At 41.0% G+C, this 20,905-nt stretch overlaps 1 protein-coding gene, 1 long non-coding RNA gene and 1 pseudogene across 2 annotated transcripts in view; 2 read left to right on the top strand and 1 right to left on the bottom strand.

Annotated features, from left to right (window-relative positions):
* The window catches only part of LOC116221132, an 85,200-nt gene that overhangs the window by 8,490 nt on the left and 55,805 nt on the right, over positions 1 to 20,905 (bottom strand). The gene's annotated exons all lie outside the window — the stretch shown is intronic.
* On the top strand, positions 4,926 to 19,294 carry LOC116221133. Its single transcript, XR_004164037.2, has 3 exons — positions 4,926 to 5,594; positions 14,316 to 14,415; positions 19,250 to 19,294. It is a non-coding gene; the product is annotated as an uncharacterized LOC116221133 (long non-coding RNA).
* LOC116220947 lies at positions 19,302 to 20,646 on the top strand (annotated as a pseudogene).

Genomic DNA, 20,905 nt, shown 5'->3' with positions numbered 1-20,905 from the left:
CCTCCGAGCCAGGAAAGGAGATTTCTTTGCCGTCTCTGAGGTGAGTTCCCTCATCATGCACGCAAAGAGCTTCAGGAGTCGAGAGAAGCACTGTGTAACCATGAACTCATGATTAAGTCTGAACTGAACTCTACTCATACTGTGATACCATTGAAAATGCACACTTTTTTAAGGGGATGTTCAAACAAAAGGTCTCGATAACCAGGTCACAATTAGAATTATAAATATCTCTGTCTGGCCTTATTAGGAATCCTTTCCTGAAATGTTCATACCTGAATGTATGAGGCAAAGACCTTTGAAGTGTACCAATATCTCAACTCCAAATAGCCTGTATTTTGAGATCGATTTTGATCCCTGAACCCATTTGCAAATATTTGCCACGTAATCTACGGGTACATAAATGTGATGAAGCTACGGTGGATGGCACTCCTAAATACTGTTTTTACTGTTTTATCTGAAATGAAGATGAGGGAGTGAAACCCATAACTCAATAAATAGCCCATGACTGCTGAACGAGAAGATTGCCTGATAAACGGATCCTTGTTATTTTTTGACCAAAATATGTTACAGGCATTTCATTAAGACCCCAAGGAACCATAAAAATGTGTGGATATGATGACTCCTTTAAAATCTTTTCTTTGTTTTTTCATGTCAGCCTTTTTCAGTGCAGTTTCTTTTACGCTGCAAATCTTTTTTCGATGTCTGTATTTTTCAAAGTCAACTTGGCGTCTCTGTTCTGGCGTGGAAGGGGGAGGAGCTTGATGGGAGGGACAAGAAGTATATTATTTGCATAGATCCAGTGGGAAACTGATCTCTGAATGGGGGCGTGGCTGGACATTCTATTATATGAATACAATAAATGTAAGCTTAAATGTTTCAAGTGTCAGTCAAACTGAATGTACTATACAACCAAAATGAAGTACAACTGTTAAAATTAGCAAGTTCATACATAGGTTGAATGCCAATTAGACCGAATTCCCTTAAATTATCAAATAAACCTGAATGCATGAGATAAAAAATAACATAACCTGAGATGAATGGGTGAGAGAAATGGTGAAGGAGAGACAGACAGAATGAAAGAATAAGAGTGAAGGGGAAGAGAGGAGCATCACACTCAAAGAAAGGAGAAGCAGTAGCAGCAGAAAGAGCAGAAGAAGAAGTGAGAAGAGGAAGCGGCCAAACACTCTAAAACGGTTTTGCACCTCAAGACCCGTTGCTATACATTTGCCCCCCCCCCCCCATCTAAACTGGTAATCTGGGTATGCCCAGGCAGAGGTTACAATGGGCTAATCAAATTACACAGCTAGTGGCAGTTAGTCTAAACTTATCCCTTACCCTCGTTTAAACTTCTCCTAAGCACTCGTGAGGCATAGCATCTCTTACCGTGTTTATGTATATCAGTATATGTCAGCAAGCATTACAAAACAACAGTCAAAATTCAGTGGCAACCATAATCACAACCAAGTACTGTATATTCAATTTATATTCTATCACTGTATGTGTGTATCAACAAGAAATGCAACCAAGTAAATAAGTATTAAAAGCAAGTGCAACCAAGTATATAAGTATTAAAAGCAAGTGCAACCAAGACTTTTTAACCTTTCATTTAACGTGTCTGATTATTTGATGGTCATAATCAGCAGGGACACTGTCTCACCCTCTCCCCTCGCGCTCCGTGCAGATCTCACACACACACACACACACACACACCCCTCTCTTGTCGAGTGAGCTTTCTCAGGGTGTGGTTTTGTTTCTCTGCCTGCGAGGATCGAGTAGTAATGTTTTCAGTGTTAGTTCCCTTTCTCTGCGGTGTGGATCGCGGCTGGCTGGAAGGGAATTTACTTTTCACCCAGATATTGCGTCATATCGTAAGACCTGTCCTATCTCAGCCTGACATCCAAATAAATTCAAAAGTCAAAAAGTTTGATCAGTCTTCGTCAATCTCACGCCAAGAAGCCTTGGAAGGTTGCAACCTTGAAAACCGAACTCAGCTATCTTGTAATAAATGTCACTGTCCAATGTATATTAAGCATATCGTCAAACATGTTTTATTAGATTTCACATACTTCACATTCAAACTCTTAGAAAACAATGAGTATGGGCTGAACGTGAGCAGTATTTCAGCAAAATTAAAATGTGTTAATCCTGTTCAGATTGTAGATGCTGTATCCAAGCGGACTGAACAACATGATGCAGAGGAAGCTGGCGCTGCTGGTTGGCATCGGTGCCTTGACCGTCCTCCTGATGCTGAGGTGGGAGCACGTGATGACCTTAGTGAACCTCATGAGCAGCAAACGACCTTCAGCTGAGCCTGAACTGCCCCCGGACACCATCACCCCCATCCCAGGCTCCAGGCACCTCATGGTGTCGGCCTTTAAGGACCACAGACTGGGCGGGGCCATCAGGGTGATCAGCATCATCTGCAGGCAGGAGCTGCAGCCGCTCTACTGTGTCCTATGTGCTAACGCTAACGCTGATGTTGATGCTAAGGGTGATGGGGTGATGGGTCAGTGCGCATCTTTCCAGGCAAAAGTTCACCTGCACAGCGATGACTTCGGCTTTCCTTTTGTGACTTCAGACGTGTTTTGCATGAGTCTAATGTTACAGCAAGCCACACATGTCAGCATAACAGCTAACCCATACGTCATCCACAATTTGACATTTTTATCAATCCAAAACCAGGAGGTCAAGGAATCGTTTAGGTACAGCTTTACTGTATGCATATCTAACCTTTTTGGGGAGTACAATAATGCCCTCCAATTTGCACAAACCATGGAGATGTACAAGCTTATAGGGGTTCAGAGGGTTGTCATCTACAACACCAGCTGTGGCCCAGACGTTGAGAAAATTCTCAAGTACTACAGGAAAGAGGGCATTCTGGAGGTTGTGCCTTGGCCAATAGACAAGTTCCTAACGCCCTCTACTGGGTGGAAATATGACTTACACCATGGGGACATTCATTATTATGGACAGCTGACCACTCTGAACGAATGCATGTACAGATACATGTACCAGTCAAAGTACCTCCTGCTGAATGACATTGATGAGATCATTATGCCTTACAAGCATGCCAACCTGGAGAAGTTAATGGGCACTTTACAGGAGCAGCATCCCAACGCAGGGGTCTTCAAGATCAAGAACCACATCTTCCCCAAAACGCAGTTCGATGACAGCGGCCGATTTCGTCTGGCTCGGTGGAGGAGTGTGCCTGGTGTGAACATCCTGGAGCATGTCTACCGAGAGCCTGACAGGAAGCACGTGTTTAACCCCACCAAGCTGCTCATCAACCCCGGAGCGTGGAGCAGACTTCAGTACACACCACGCTGAAGCAGTTCGGACTCGTCTTTAACGTCCCGTTCGATGTATGCCGCATCATCCATGTCAGGGGTGCCACTGCAAGGAAAACTCTCCAAAGACCAGCTGTTTGTCGATAAAAAACTCTGGGAATTTGAGGAACTTTTGATTCCCAGTATCGATCGCGCACTGAATGAATCAGGTGTATTGTGAAATACCGATGCTTCCTACGGTGACATAGCCGTTTGGTAACGCTGCATTTATTCTATTTTGCTTCACATGCCGCAAAAAAACAAACAAGCCTAAAAAAAAAAAAAACTTTGTAACAGTAGCGAAGCGTGACCAATTTAATTGAGGAGGCCCAACACATTATTTTCATTTTACAGGTACACAACGTTAAGCATTACAGTGCTACACTTTTGCTACAGTGATACAAAAAGTCTAATCACTTTGCACCACAATAATTAGGTGTTTATAATACTGTCAGTTTCATTGTCCCAATCAAATCATCACTTATTATAAAACAATGAAAAATGTGTTTCAAAGATCAAACTAAGAATGAAATAATCCAGGTGACAAATGTCTTGCATTCATTGTATGCTGTGTTGGATTGAGGCTATCAAAACTATATATGATTGGACAAATGGGCTGCCTTCAGGCACTGTAAGTAGGCCTACAACGCAAGCAACGCAAATCTCCTCATAACACAGTAGTCGAAGTAAAAATCTCAAAATGTTTGTCAAACATTTGATGATTGGTATTAAAACACACACATATACAGCTCCTGCCCAACTTACTTCTACAACAGTAGCATTCTCCTCTTTTTTAATAAGGCAAAACCCTCTATGACTATCTGGCATTTACAAACTCAATGAAATTACCCCAAGAGCAGAATCTTCATGCCCACCAAATGCCACTTCTTGCCCTCCCATGTGCAACACCACACTGTATTAGCCTCTTCATTATCTCGTGGTTTTTACCTGGCTACAGTGCTTTTGGACGCTTATGGCAACTGCTTGATCGGCCAATCCTTACTTTGCCGAATAGCCTTAATTTAAGACTAAATGTAAAGTGGGACTGTGATATATCGTGTCTTATCAATTGCTCTGACCAAATTAGATACATCTGCAAACCCTGTGGTAACCCACAGATTTCTGGCAGCAGTTAACCAAGCAGTCAATCTCTAGCTGTTGCTCAAATGGCAACCTAACAAAATCGTTTTGCAACAACAAATCCAAGTGGACATCCATTGCTTACCACAACAATGATCTCTGACTAACTACACACTCTCTGGTTGAAATTCAGTTTATTAGCTCACGTTAGACAGCCACTATTTTCTATTCTGATTGGTGAGAAGACAGCAACCAGGTTGAATGACAAAGCTCATTATTGAGGAGATAAGAGGTGTTAAATGCTTAACTACTACTTAACTCTGTTAATGTCCTTTCCAGTATGTGCAGTATAAATTGAATGTCACTGATAAAGCTACACTCTGTGGTCACCTTATGTGCTGCGGTTCTGCTTCAGGCCTTTCCTGATTAACAGGGAGTTTTTCCTTTTGCCCCTGTCGCCATTGTGCTTGCTCTAAGGGGGTACAAGCCCAGGGCTCTGTGAAGCACCTTGAGACGATTTTATTGTTTTGATGCTATATAAATAATATTGAATTGAAATGTTTGTCTCATTTTGTTTAAATCAGCTTAAGTTGTCTGGAGGCATCACTGTACCAGTCTGCCTATGACTTGTCTCTGATTCTCCTACTACTGTAATTACACGTGAAATCCATTGTGGTTTGTGTTTTTGTTTGTTTGTTTGTTTGTTTGTATTTTATTATTTTACCTGTTGTAACATCTGGCTGGGGACTACAGATGAAAATGAGCTGACTGGCATCTGAGCTGTTCTGGCTAACTGGCATATTTACTGTTATGTTAACTAATGTGCCCGGCCCCTGTTAACTTATTAGTTCATATGTACACACATAAAGGAGGAGATGCTGTTAACTTATTCATTTTAATCTATAATGTCGTCTCTGGGCAGAGGGACACAAAGGTGGAAGTGATGGCTGAATACCTGTATTGTAGCGAGATAATTATTAATTTTTAAAGTCTAAAGGTTAGTTACACCCCCTCCATGCAGTTCCGCTCTGCTTTCATGTTACGTGCTCTCTTATTGTCTCAAAACCTTTTGCACTGGAAAGAATCATCTGGTTTGGCTTTGGTATGGTATGGCCTTTAGGCATTAGGGAACTGGGAGATTACAACACCCTCCGATCCAGGAAAGGACATTTCTTTGTCGTCTCTGAGGTGAGTTCCCTCATCAGGTATGCAAAGAGCTTTGGGAGTCGAGAGAAGCACTGTGTAACCATAAAGTCATGATTAACTCTGAAATGAACTCCACTCATACTGTTATACGACGAAATTACACGCAGGTTTTTGTTACGCTGCAAGTCTTTTTTTCTGATGTCTGTACATTTTAAAGTGAACTTGCCGTCTCTGTCCTGACGTGGAAGGGTAGGAGCTTGAGGGAGGGAAAATAAATATATTATTTACACAGATCCAGTGGGCAACGGGCGTGGCCGGACCAAGGTTATTATAGTTTTGCATTTTTTACTAGTTTTTATTTTTAAATTTATTTCGTTTTGACTTTTTGTTTTCAATTTCAGTTTTAATTCGTTTTTAAAGCGGGTTTGCTAATTTTAGTTTATTTAATTTTTTTTGAAAATGCTTAGTTTGAGTTTAGTTTTTATTAGTTTCAGTATTAGTTTCAGTCTTTACCGTGGAATGCAACAGACCAAGGGGGGGACCAGTCAGGGAAGCTTCATTTTTTGCTTGCAAAACAAAATGCTCAAAATTATATATACAAGCTATAATAAATAATAAGTAATAAAAACTCAACAAAACATACCATTTAAAAAAATGTATTCACTTAGGACAGATGAACAGCCATCCACAAAAGACAACTATGAAAGATGTGTGTCAGTCAGAATTTGCGCATGTCCTGGTCAAAGAGACAGGAGACAGCGAGACGGTGAGGCAGAGACAAGCTGTGCCTCATCTCAGATTGCGCAATCCCTTTCCGACCACTTTTGTATTTTCTTTACAGCACTGGTACTTAAAGTTAAAAATAGTGCTGAATGTTTTATTAAGAAACGCTATCTTAACTCTTCAGCAGCTGAGAATTTCAAAGTAATGATGAACATAACTAGTACAAAAACCCCAGAGGCGGGGCCATCATGTGTTAATGATCTAGTAACTACTCTCAATACAAAATGAAGGACAGCACTTGACTATGTAGCAGCATTGAAACAAAAAAAGGTTTTAGCCAAACAAAAAGCTCCATGGAGAAATGAAGAAATTATTCAACTTAAGAGATCTTGCAGAAGGTCTGAGGTCCACCTTGATATTTTTAAGGATTATCTTTCAGTCTTTAATAAAGCAATAAGAAATGCTATGAACTTCATAACATAACATAGTATGAAGGATCATTTCTCGAATTTCATATCTATAAATTCTAACAATTCTAGGATGCTCTTTTCAACATTCGACAGCCTGCACCCAAAGTAGATGATAGTCTCTTTTCCACCTCCAAATTTGAGGAATTTGCAGCATGCTTCAGAGATAAGATAACGAACATTAGGATGAGTATTGCTTATGAAATTCCAAATGTCTTGTTTTTTGATCCCCTTCCACCATGCTGTAACAGTATGAGCTTTTTTGCACTGGCTGATATAGAAATGCTGAGCAAAGTAGTGTCGCAACTGAAGCCGTCTACATGACCTGTGGGGTCCCTCAAGGATCCATTTTAGGGCCCTTACTTTTCAGTCTATACATGTTACCCCTTGGTAGTGTCATTAGGAGGCACAACATCAACTATCATAGCTATGCAGATGACACCCAGCTCTATATTTCTGTAACACTCAACAACTACAGCTCTATTGATTGCTTGGTAAATTCCATTTCTGATATAAATGTATGGATGTCACAAAACTTTCTCCAGCTCAACCAAGATAAAACAGAGGTATTAGTCATTGGTGAAAAAGCTGAGAGAGAGAAACTATCTGCACATTTAAAGACACTAGCACTTAACACCAAGCACCAGGCCAGAAACTTAGCTGTCATATTTGACTCAGATCTCAATTTTGAAACCCATATCAAAAATATAATTAAAACATCTTTTTATCACTTAAGAAACATTGCTAAGGTTTAATCGTTTCTCTCTCAGGCTGACACTGAAAGAATGATGCAGGCGTTTAACACGAGCAGGCTAGACTACTGTAACTCGCTTTTGTCTGGTCTACCAAAAAAAGCCATTAGTCAACTACAAACAATACAGAATGCAGCAGCACGAGTCCTCACTAAAACAAGACGGAGAGCCCACATCACACCAGTATTAAAATCACTGCATTGGTTACCTGTTAGTTTCAGAATAGATTTCAAGATTATCTTACTATATAAATCACTCCATATTCATGCACCTGAATATATAACAGACATGCTCTCAAGGTACACACTCAGTAGATCCCTGAGGTCCTCTGGCACTGAACTCCTAACAGTTCCAAAAGCCAGGACAAAGAGACATGGAAAAGCAGCTTTTAGTTTCTATGCCCCCAGCCTTTGGAATGCTCTGCCAGAATACCTAAGAATGGCTGAAACCTTTAAACATGCACTTAAGACATACCTCTTTTATCTTGCTTATCACTCACTGCAACACTTATCTGTTTACTTACCTCTGGAAAATCTGTGTGTCTTAACAAGTGTTTGTAAACCCCCCCCCCCCCCGCCCCGCCCCAGCAGCTGTCTCTTAGTTTGACGAAAACCGCACAGAGCAGTCCTTTACGGTGCCAGTGTGGTTAGTACGTAATTTCCTGTTTATTTATCTCTAGAAAATCTGTGTCCCTTTACAAGTGTTTGTAACACCGCCCCCCCATTTTCCTTCTGTGAAGCGCATTGTGTTACCTCCTGGTATGAAATGCACCTTACAAATAAAGTTTGATTGATTGATTGATTGATTGATTGATTGATATGTAACTTTGGGGTACAGGGTGAGAGACTTTTAGCAAGAGCTTCGTAATGCTTTATGGCACCACCTCACGTAACAATATCTAGACCCCTTCGCTAGCTATAAGAGGAAGATTTTTTTTTTTAACTTTATTGCCCATGATGATCATTACAGGCATTTTTTTGCGGTACAACATCAATCATAAAATAAAAAGACACACCAAACAAAACAAAACAAAACAAAACAAAAACAGTCACCTTACGGTTGGGCTTTTAGTCATCACATACATTGGATACATACAGTAGGGTCATTTTACAGAGATACATCACACGTTAGGCAGATTGATATTCTTAATTCAGGTAGAGAATGACAGGTGTCCACCTTCGTACGAATATAGGTACTTTTAGCTGAAGGATAGCAGTCATATTTTCCATTGTATTGACCTGTCTGACTTTTTGTATCCATTGAGCTATTGTAGGAGGGCTAGGCTTCATCCAGTTAATAGTGATAATGTTTTTAGCAATCATCAACAAAACATATAGCACTGGTCCTTAGTAAACAATTCTTCCTGTGTTTTTTCCAGTAAAAAGAACAAAGGGTCCAGGGGAATATCAGTCCCAAAGATTTTTTCCAACTCTTCCTTGATGCCTTTCCAGTATGTCTGTATCACGGGACAATCCCAGAATATGTGGGTATGGTCCCCAACCATACCACAATTTCTCCAACATTTGTCAGTGGCATTATTTTTAAACATTGATACTTTCAGAGGAGTCCTAAAGAATCTTATCTTCACCTTCCAGTCAAATTCTTTCCACATCTGACTACCAACCCCATTGTGACACGCAGTACAAATATCTTCCCATGTATCATCATCTATAGTTGTGTTAAGTTCCATTTCCCATTGTCCTTTAATGTGTAAAGTGTTATCTGATGTGTCTATCATCAACCTTTTATACATATGAGACACTTGGTGTTTGGTTAACACAGTTTGCTGAAAACTAAGTATGGTGGTACGTGGTAAGTGGATCTCAATATTAATAGGGTGTCTTTTAATACTATCCCAGTCTGTGTGCTTTGTAATGTAGTGTCGTATCTGTAGATATCTATATAGGTCACTTGAGGGCAAGTCAAATTTGTCTTGGAGTTGTGAAAAAGATTTTAAAGTATTTCCATCAAATAATTGATTCATAATTTTTAGTCCCTTCTCAGCCCATCTTCTGTAGGTATTATCAACCAGAGATGGGAGAAACTCTATGTTTCCTAGTATGGGCATTGCCCTTGACAAGGCTACAGATCCCTTTAGTTGCTTTTGGACATTGTTCCAGACCTTTAGTGTGTTTTTGACCCATATGTTATCTATTTTGATTTTTTTCTGAGACTGCTTACTTAGAAATGGAAGAGTAGATATTGATATCCCTGATAAAGAGTTCTGTTCAATAGATACCCACCCAGTCTCCTCATCCTTGACCATCCACGCCACTATTGCTCTAAGCTGGGCTGCCCAGTAATACATTTTTTAGATTAGGTAGACCCAGTCCTCCTTTCTCTTTGCTTGTCATCAATATTTTCAGACGGATTCTGGGCCTCCTGTTTTGCCATATGAATTTAGATATAAGTTTTTCAAGCAGCTTAAATGTGGATTGTGGAACTAGAATAGGCAGAGATTGAAACAGGAAAAGGAGTCTCGGTAGGATATTCATTCTCACCGACTCTATCCGACCCAAAAGTGACAAGGGCAATACATCCCATCTGGTAAGATCTTGATTGATCTCTCTGACCAGTCTGCTATAGTTTTCAGAATATAGTTGTGTTGGTTTTGGAGTGAGAATAACACCCACATATCTAAATCCCTGCTTAGATCTCCTGAAAGAGACCAACTCATCTAATTGTGAAGGCCATTCACCACTTATCATCATGGCTTCAGATTTGTTTGCATTGATCTTATATCCTGACACAGCACTGTAATCATTTAAGCTATTTAGAAGTGCAGGAATAGAGACCATGGGGCATTCTAAGAATAATAATATGTCATCTGCGAATAAAGCTAGTTTATGTTGAATCATTCCTTCGTCGGATATTGTATGAGGGGATCGGTTCTTATTAATTCTGCTAGAGGCTCAATGCTCAATGCGAATAGAGAAGGGGACATAGAATCTCCCTGGCGGGTACCACGCCCCAAGGGGAAGAAGTTGGAGCAATGACCGTTTTACTCTGACTTTGGATCTAGGGTTTTTATAAAATATACCAATCCACTTTACAAATGTATTATTGAAGCCCATATATCTGAGGGTCTGCTGGAGAACCAGTCAACCCTATCAAATGCCTTCTCAGCATCTAAGCTGAGAAGCATTGAAGGAGTATCCCTTTTGGCTGCACTTGCTTGTAAGTTCAGGGCTCTTCTGACATTATCAACGCCCTGGCGATTATTAATGAAACCGGTCTGATCTGGTTTAACAAGTTTATGTATGTAGTTTTGAATTCTCTTTGCTATAATTGAGGTAAGTATTTTAAGATCTACGCATAAGAGGCTGATTGGACGATAGGATGCACATTGGGTTGGGTCTTTATTATCCTTATGGATGACACTTATTATTGCTTCTGACCATGACCCAGGCGGATCCTCCTTTGTTAGTGCGTAGTTATAAACTTTGCATAAAACTGGGGTCAGCTCATTTACATATGCTTTGTAGTATTCTCCTGAAAAACCATCGAGACCTGGGGATCTATTGTTTTTAAGTTTTACGATATTTTCTCTGATTTCTTCTTCTGTAATTGGTAAAGACAGCATGTTTGCCTCTTCTGATGTTAATTTTGCCAGTTTAATTGATTTAAAAAATGACTCCATCCTCTCATTTTTATGGGGGTCTGCTTCCTCTTCATATAGCCTTCTATAGTATGAAGCAAAGGCCTCTGTAATATCTTTTGGTTGTGTTAATATCTTGTCACTGTCTGGGCCCTTTATTTTGTGCACTGTCCTGCTGGATTGAGCTTTACGCAGCTGGAAAGCCAGTAAGCGGCTTGCTCTGTTTCCCATTTCATAGTATTTTCTATTTATGAATCGCAATGCTCCCTCTGTTTGGTAGGTTAATAGATCATCCAGTTTTTTCCTAGTTTCTTTCAATGTTTGCAGTACTTCCTGCTTCTTGGATTGTTGATGCTCTGTCTCCAGTTTCTTAATTTCTCTCTCTAATGTATCCTGTTGAGCTAACCTTTGCTTTTTCAGCCTGGAAGAAATAGCAATAATGCTTCCCCTCATCACTGCTTTAGCCCCCTCCCATAAGATGGAGGGGGAGACAGTTCCGTTATCATTTATGTCAAAGTAATTTATTAAATCTTTGTGTATTTCTTCCTTAACTAATTCGTCATTGAGCAATGAGACATTGAGTCTCCAGTATTTGAATTGTTTAATTGGTCCTATATTTATCTTCAATGGGGGCATGATCTGATATAGTGATCGGCTCTATTTTACAAACACTGGCCCTGTATAGATCTGATCCAGACATCAGGAACATGTCCAGTCTAGAGTAACTGCCATGCACCCGTGACATGAAAGTAAAGTCCTTCTCCCTGGGATGCAAGTGGCGCCAAACATCCACCAAGCCCAGTTCACAAATCATTGCCCGAAGAGTAGAAGACTTTCTAGATACAGAACCAGTTTCTGCTGGAAGCCTATCCATATTTTGTCTCAGGATGCAATTGAAATCCCCTCCTATTAATACAATCCCATCTGCTTTATCTGCTAATAACGTCGCTATATTCTTAAAGAAGTCAATACAGTCTTCGTTTGGGGCATATAAATTCAGCAGTGTTATTTTAATACCATCAATAGTCCCTCTTACCATAATATATCTACCTTCTTTATCATTAACTGTCTGTGTATGATTAAAGTATACTGATTTATTTAAAAGAATGGCCACTCCCCTTTTCCTCCCCCTCTCAAAAGAAGAACTGTAGACCTGATCCACCCATTCTCTTTTTAATTTTTGGTGTTCTATTTCTGACAAGTGGGTCTCTTGGATCATTGCTATTGAACAGTGTAATTTTTTAAATTGACTCAATATCTTTTTTCTCTTGATTGGATTGCCCAAGCCCTTTACATTATAACTAATGCAATTCAAATTATTCATATCCTGCATATTGTGTAAATGATGTGTTAGTATCCTTATATGACCAACTCGTTGTTTTCCTTAACATAGACCCAACCAAAAAGCAAGTTGCATAGAGTAACAGCCCGTCAGTAATCTCAAGGTGAAAATAAAAAATCAAACATAAAAGAAAATAATACCTATTAAGGCGATAAATGAAAACTATAAACTTCCACATACCCAACTGGTTTGCAATAAGCCTGAACTTGGCTTTTAAGCTAAACAAACCAGGTCCCGATGTAGGCTGGGCGGAGAATGGTGACCGTTCCTCCGTGGGGGTCACACATAGTGTTTGCGCTGCTGTCGTCCATTTTGTGGAGCGGTTGCTGCTCATTTTGCGTATTCACGCACAGTTCCGTTAAGGTCCGTCCATCCATTGAGAAAAGAAAAATGTACTTGTCCTAACATTGTTGGTTTTATGCATATCCAATATATAAAAATAAAAATAAAACTCGGCGTTGATTTCACTCTGCTTCATTGAAGAAGGCCCTGAGATCTGCTTTTGGTAGCATTCCCACCTTTTCCTCTCGTCTCTTACCCACGCTGTTCCACCTGTAGCGAGACATCTCGTCTTCCATCTGTGCCCTTTCGTCGACTCGTGGATGGATATCCAACTTCAAAAGGGTCGGAAGAGTCTCTGTGATCGTATGGTAGGTCTGTTCACCTGACTCCATGGTCACTTTTAGTTGTGCTGGATAGAGGCATTTAGCCTTGATGTTCTTCACTTTTAGTTGTTTAATGACCGCTCTCACCTGTGCTCTTTTCTTTTGCAACTCAGGGGAATAGTCGTGATCGAAATATATTTGTTCGTTGTTGTAGATGAGTTTTTTTTGGCTCCATGCTTGTCGAAGAATCATGTCTTTAACGGAGTAATCCACGAATCTAACGATGAGGGACCTGGGAGCGGCAGCAGGGTCTGTAGGTTTGGTTGTTAGAGAACGGTGGGCTCTCTCTATTTGCAGATTCACATCAGGCATTGGTTTGAAGACTGACTGAATCAACTTCTTTGCAAACGTCTTCACATCTTTTCCCTCACTATCCTCTGGTACACGGTATAGTCTCAGGTTGTTGCGTCTTGTCCTGTTCTGCAAATCTTCGCATTTAGCTGAAAGGTTCATCTCTCGGCGTAGCAGATAACGTATAGCTCTATCATACCTTCTCCCGTTGTCTTCAGCAGCACTTATACGATCTTCCGCCTCCGTGGTTCTTTTCTCAAGTTTTGTCATTTCACCCTTCAGCTCTTCTATTGATGTTTCCAGCTTCGTAAGGGATAGCTTGGTCTGGTTATGCCCCTCTCGGTTTTCTGACCTTAGCTTCTCTAGCTCTGCTAGTATTTTAGATTCTGTGCTAGGGCTAGGAGTATCATTGCTAGCAGGTTGATTTTGTCTCAAATTTTCCTTTTTCTCTTTTGTTATCTCCTGTTTGCTTGAAGATTTACTTCTAGAAGACGTTGCCATCGTGGATTCACTGTATTTTGCCGAGTTTTCAATAAAAGTTAGGTTGTTAAATATTTGGTTGGACGGAGCTCAACTTTCAGGCTGCTGTCTTCAGCATGGCGTCACCGGAAAATCCATAAGAGGAAGATTTTGCAGATGCTCAAAGTTATCGACCTGTCCTGTCTCAGCCTAGCATCCAAATAAATTAATCTCAAGTCAAAAGGTTTGATCAGTCTGCGTCAATCTCACGCCAAGAAGCCTTGGGAGGTTGTAACCTTGAAAACCGAATAATAATAAATTACACTGTCCAATGTATATCAGGCATATCGCCAACAACATTATATTAGATTACCCATACTCCACATTCAAACTCTTAGAAAACAATGAATATGAGCTGAACGTGAGCAGGATTTCAGCAAAATTAAGATGTGTTAATCCTGTTCAGATTGTAGATGCTGTATCCCAGCGGACTGAACAAACATGATGCAGAGGAAGCTGGTGCTGCTGGTTGGCATCGGTGCCTTGACCATCCTCCTGATGTTGAGGTGGGACCACGTGATGACCTTAGTGAGCCTCATGAGCAGCAAACGACCTTCAGCTGAGCCTGAACTACCCCCGGACACCATCACCCCCATCCCAGGCTCCAGGCACCTCATGGTATCTGCCTTTAAGGACCACAGACTGGGCGGGGCCATCAGGGTGATCAGCATCATCTGCAGGCAGGAGCTGCAGCCGCTCTACTGTGTCCTATGTGCTAACGCTAACTCTAAGGCTGATGCTACTGCCAAGGCTAATGCTAATGTTGATGCTAAGGCTGATGGGGCTTTGGGTCAGTGCACATCTTTAGGTTTTAACCTAAAATTCTTACATATAGCTCCTTTTAAAGAGTGAAGGATTGCCACAGGAAGAGAGTTATGTTACACCACACATACACGTATGTAACTGAAGGGATGTATTTAAATCACATTAAAATATATATTAATATAATATTATTACAATAAATACCACCATTACTTTATTCATTACTAAGCATAAACACTCGCGATGGTGTAGTTGCAGCATTTTACAGTCATCCTAGATAAGATAAAATAGGGCTGCTGTGAGAAGGGCAGGATACACAAACACACAGGGTTAAAGGTCACAGGCCTCTAAGAACTGTCTTTCTGCAGTTATAAGGAACAGGTAATCTACTAAAACTTTCCATGGTTACCATCACTGGTGCTTCTATATGCAGAAAGCACCTCAGAGGGGAAGGGTTCTCTTGTTGCAGTTAGAACATTGTAAAATCTAGGAAAATCCTCTGAAACGTACACACTACACAAATAACCTGCAGTTTCAGACTGCAGGTAAAAGTTAGGTGAAAATTCACTCAAGTTACCTCAGGACTCCGGAGAGTTGCATATAAGTATATTTATTAAACAACAACAACAAGCTCGTCGGGCTCTCCCACGTTCCGGCAGGTCAGAGAGAGGCACGGGCCCTCTCTCAGAGAGAGAACTCCAGACCGCAGCAGACGAGAGAGAAGCAATATTAAACACATCGCACAAGGTTTATATAGATAGAAGTTAGCATTCTCTGACGCCAAAACTATTTGTCAAAAGGGATAACCACGTGGTGGGTCTCTGACGTCCGAGGATATCTTACTATGCTTTCTGTCTTGTAAAAATGTCAGTTCGACCCTTCTTATCTCCTTTGGTCCAAACATGCTCTTACACATATGCAGACTAAAGGTAGATTTACACCTCTGTAACTACGGGTGCGGCTGACCGCGCAGTTGCATCGGCGGACTCGTTTTGGTTTATGGTTCCTTAAGGTTCCCCAAGGGTTGTGCTTGTTGCAAAGCGATTCAACGCCAGAACAGTAGGTGGAGTAACGTTTTTTTGCCTACCCCATGACGCGAATGGACACGATGAACGGGAGATTTTTCTGTTGAAAATGCCTTACTTTATAGACAATAACGATCATACACCCCGTTGCACTAAACAACACTCAAACAAATACATATTGGATTGTTAGTCTATTAAGTATTGTATTTTATTAATTAGCCTGTTGTTAACCTTTCCTGCTAATCGTAGTCTGAGATTACAGGGGAGACTTTTGTTTACTGCTCCAGAGCCGAAGTGATCTATATTCAATTCAGTACCAGTGGCGAAAAAGACAGATCACATGATGCAGAAGTTCGTTTATTGACACATCTTTTAAGGACGGGCACAGCGCTTTAAAACGACGTGTTTATAAGTTGCATTATTCAAAGGTGAAAGATAAAAGGCGAGAATATCGCCAGGTGTAGGCCTACCTTATCATCATGAGAGTAGCTATGTTGTCAGTATTTGTAATACAATGTGTTGGCCGCAAGTTCACTCCACTTCACGTTAATGATAGCTTTTGTATGAGCAGACTGGGCTCAGCTTGCCTCACGTGTGCAATAACATATGCCGTTTAATCATATTTGGTAGAATGAAGGACAAATTAATTGTGAAGACTATCACCGAGTTTGAAAGGTAGGCTATTGGTCAGGTAATAGCCGAGTGACAGCTGATTTTCTTTCTGATTTGACAGTAGCCTACATCTGTGTGTTTTAAGCAAATACAATGTGAAATAGGCTATTTACCAACGGGCACCTGCTATCTTGGATTATACAGTAAATAAGTTGCGAAATGAAACAAAAACACATCACAGTTAAAGTTGTATTAGTATTGATTGATTCACATCGATATGAATGGATGACATGACTAACAAGTGGCGAAAAATGAATATGAAAGTACCAGTACCAGTGGCGAAAAAAGACAGATCACATGATGCAGAAGTTCGTTTATTGATACATATTTTAATGACGGCCACAGCGCTTTAAAACGCCGTGTTTATAAGTTACATTATTCAAAGATGAAAGATAGAAGGCGAGATAATCGCCATGTGTACATTCTCATCATGAGTGAATGTCAGTGCTTGTAATACAATGGTGTTGGCCGCAAATTAACTCCACTTCACGTTAATGTTAACTTTTGTATATGAGCAGACCAGGCTCCATTCTATCGCTTGCCTCAGGGGTGAAATGTATTGATTCACATCAATATGAATGGATGACATGACTAACAAGTGGCGAAAAATGAATATGAAAGTACCAGTACCAGTGGCGAAAAAAGGCAGATCATATGATGCAGAAGTTCGTTTATTGATACATATTTTAATGACGGCCACAGCGCTTTAAAACGCTGTGTTTATAAGTTACATTATTCAAAGATGAAATATAGAAGGCGAGATAATAGCCATGTGTACCTTCTCATCATGAGTGAATGTCAGTGCTTGTAATACAATGGTGTTGGCCGCAAATGAACTCCACTTCACGTTAATGTTAACTTTTGTATATGAGCAGACCAGGCTCCATTCTATCGCTTGCCTCAGGGGTGCAATTGATTGATTCACATCAATATGAATGGATGACATGGCTAACAAGTGGTGGAAAATGAATATGAAAGTATTTGTTCGGTGAATTAGCGCGTTCTCTCCAAACAATGCAGTCAACGGTTTTTAACACCAAACAATCGCAGTCAACGGTTTTTAAATGTCAACATAGTGGTACAGCCTATCACATAACTATCATCTGAAATATCACGGTATGTCAAAACAAACCTTTGATATAAACAGAATATTCAGTATGGAATAGGAATATTTCAGAGCAGTAGCCTATCTTTTATCGCGTTTGACAAATATGCTCAGATTGCTGTTCAGGTAATTTCTCCTGTGAGAATGGGATAGTATTCTGTCCATGAATTCGCGGTCATTTGAGGTCCTTATAAGTGTTTAAAGAGGGTTTGTAAAGATGCTCATATCTTCGGACCTCTTCTGTTGTGTATGTTCATAATCATCAAGAAGAGGCTTGTGAGACGGTCTGCAGGTTATTCATGATTCAAAAATATTGTAGTCTTGCCTTGGCCTTTAAAAATGGCGATACTATGCTATGAAAACCGGAAATGTGAGACTCCTGAAAGGATGCGGTTAGCAGCCAATCACAGTCTTGCGGGGTACGTGAGACCTAGGAGGATTTTGTTGGATAGTTACACATTTTGGCGGACGCACTTACGTCTTATGTAACTGCGCAAGGGGCTTAAAACAGCGCTTATGTATCTTACGTGCGTACGTTTCTACGTTAAAACCGAGTATAAAAGCCCCTTAAGTGGCCCCTAATAATCTAAGTTACACACACACAGAAACTCAGAAAAGTCATGTTCCTGCTTACATAAGCACATGATTCATAAAAGGTAATTATTAATATAAGGCACTTGATTAATATATCCTTAAGTCATGAACAGTGTTTTCGAAATTATCTCTGTCAGCATAAATGTGCACTCATGATGTTCAGTGTACTCCTGGGCATAGTCAGGCTCTCTTTCTCACTCCTGCTATGCATAATCATTCAATGGAACTTTAGGTGCCACACAACCCCCCCACCCCAACACCTGCAGGTGCTGCCCCCCCCCCAACACCTGCAGGCACTGCTCCCCAGCCACATGGAGAGCTGGCTGTCATTAAGCAGTTTTCTTATGACACCTGTAAAAAAGGGTGTTTGTCATGTCTCTGATCCAGCAATCTGTCTTTATTCCAGTAAAGTGCAGCATGAAGCACGTGGAACATCCCCTAGATTCAGCGGTGCCGATCTGAACAACAAGCATCTCCAACTGTAGCCATATACAGTCATGGACACAAATATTGGCAGCCCCGCACTTCTGTCAGATAATGCACCACTTCTCCCAGAAAATTATTGCAATTACAAATGCTTTGGTATTCACATGTTTATTTATTTTGTTTGCGTTGAAACAACACAAAAAAGCAGAGAAAAACTGCCAAATCTGACATGATTCCAATCAACTGTGTAAGACACGTAATGCTTTATGGCACAACCTCACTCAACAACAGCTAGACCCCTGTCTTAGCCTAGCATCCAAATAAATTAATCTCAAGTCAAAATGTTTGATCAGTCTTCGTAAATCTCATGCCAAGAAGCCTTGAAAGGTTGCAACCTTGAAAACCTAACCCAACCACATTTTATTAGATTACACATGCTCCACATTCAAACTCTTAGAAAACAATGTACAAGTGCATCAAAAAAAAATTGAATATCGTGGAAAAGTTCATTTTTTTCCATATTTAAATTAAAAAATGACACCTTCATGTATTCTAGAATCATTACACATGAAGTGGCATGTTTCAAGCCTTTTTTGTTTTATTGTTGATGATTACGGCTCAAAGCTCATGGAAATCAAAAATCCAGCATCTCAGAATATTAGAAAGGAAGAAAAAGAAAAATGAACTTTTCCACGTGTCTGTGTGTGTACATGAAAGTGTTATTGAGTAATTTTGTGTCTCTCTTTGGCTGTGCAGATTGTATATGCTGTATCCCAGCGGACTGAACAAACATGATAGAGAGGAAGCTGGCGCTGCTGGTTGGCATCGGTGCCTTGACCGTCCTCCTGATGCTGAAGTGGGAGCACACGATAACCCTAGAGAACCTCATGAGCAGCAAACAACCTTCAGCTGAGCCTGAACTACCCCCGGACACCATCACCCCCATCCCAGGCTCCAGGCACCTCATGGTGTCTGCCTTTAAGGACCACAGACTGGGCGGGGCCATCAGGGTGATCAGCATCATCTGCAGGCAGGAGCTGCAGCCGCTCTACTGTGTCCTATGTGCTAACGCTAAGGCTAATGGGGCTCTGGGTCAGTGCATATCTTTACGGGCAAGAGTTTACTTGCACAGAGATGGCTTTGGCTTCGGCTTTGGCTACGGCATCGGTTTCGGCTTTCCTTTTGTGACTTCAGACGTGTTGTGTTTGAGTCCAATGTTACAGCAAGCCACACATGTCAGCATCACAGCTAACCTATACGCCAGTTTGACATTTTTATCAATCCAAAACCAGGATGTCAAGGAATCGTTTAGGTACAACTTTACTGTATGCATATCTAACCTTTTTGGGGAGTACAATAATGCCCTCCAATTTGCACAAACCATGGAGGTGTACAAGCTTATAGGGGTTCAGAGGGTTGTCATCTACAACACCAGCTGTGGACCAGACGTTGAGAAAATTCTCAAGTACTACAGGAAAGAGGGCATGCTGGAGGTTGTGTCTTGGCCAATAGACAAGTTCCTAACGCCCTCTACTGGGTGGAGGTATGACTTACACCATGGGGACATTCACTATTATGGACAGCTGACCACTCTGAACGAATGCATATACAGATACATGTACCAGTCAAAGTACCTCCTGCTAAATGACATTGATGAGATCATTATGCCTTACAAGCATGCCAACCTGGAGAAGGTAATGGGCATTTTACAGCAGCAGCATCCCAACGCAGGCGTCTTCAGGATCGAGAACCACATCTTCCCCAAAACGAAGTTCGATGACAGCGGCCGATTTCGCCTGCCTCGGTGGAGGAGTGTGCCTGGTGTGAACATCCTGGAGCATGTCTACCGAGAGCCGGACAGGAAGCACGTGTTTAACCCCACTAAGCTGCTCATCAACCCCCGGAGCGTAGAGCAGACTTCAGTACACTTCACGCTGAAGCAGTTCGGACTCGTCTTTAACGTCCCGTTCGATGTATGCCGCATCATCCATGTCAGGGTGCCACTGCAAGGACAACTCTCCAAAGACCAGCTGTTTGTCGACAAGAAACTCTGGGAATTTGAGAAGCTTTTGATTCCCCGTATCGATCGTGCACTGAATGAATCAGGTGTGTTGTGAAATACCGATGCCTACGGTGAAATAGCCGTTTGGTAACGCTGTATATATTCTGTTTTGACTCACATGCCGCAAAAAAACAAACCAGCCAAAAAAATAAACCTTTGTAACAGTACCGAAGCGTGACAAATTTAATGGAGGAGGCCCAACACATTATTTTCTTTCTACAGGTACACATCGTTAAGCATTACGGTGCTAAACTTATACTAGTGATAAAAAAACGGTGTGTCGGTTTCCGGTTTGACATGGCCGAGTGAGGACGTGTTCTGAGGCTTCCTCCCTGAACATTCATACATTC

Source organism: Clupea harengus, chromosome 7 (genome assembly GCF_900700415.2).
Source record: "Clupea harengus chromosome 7, Ch_v2.0.2, whole genome shotgun sequence".
NCBI lineage: Eukaryota > Metazoa > Chordata > Actinopteri > Clupeiformes > Clupeidae > Clupea > Clupea harengus.
Note: the sequence above shows the minus strand (reverse complement) of the source record. Positions and strands in the feature narration are given on the sequence as shown.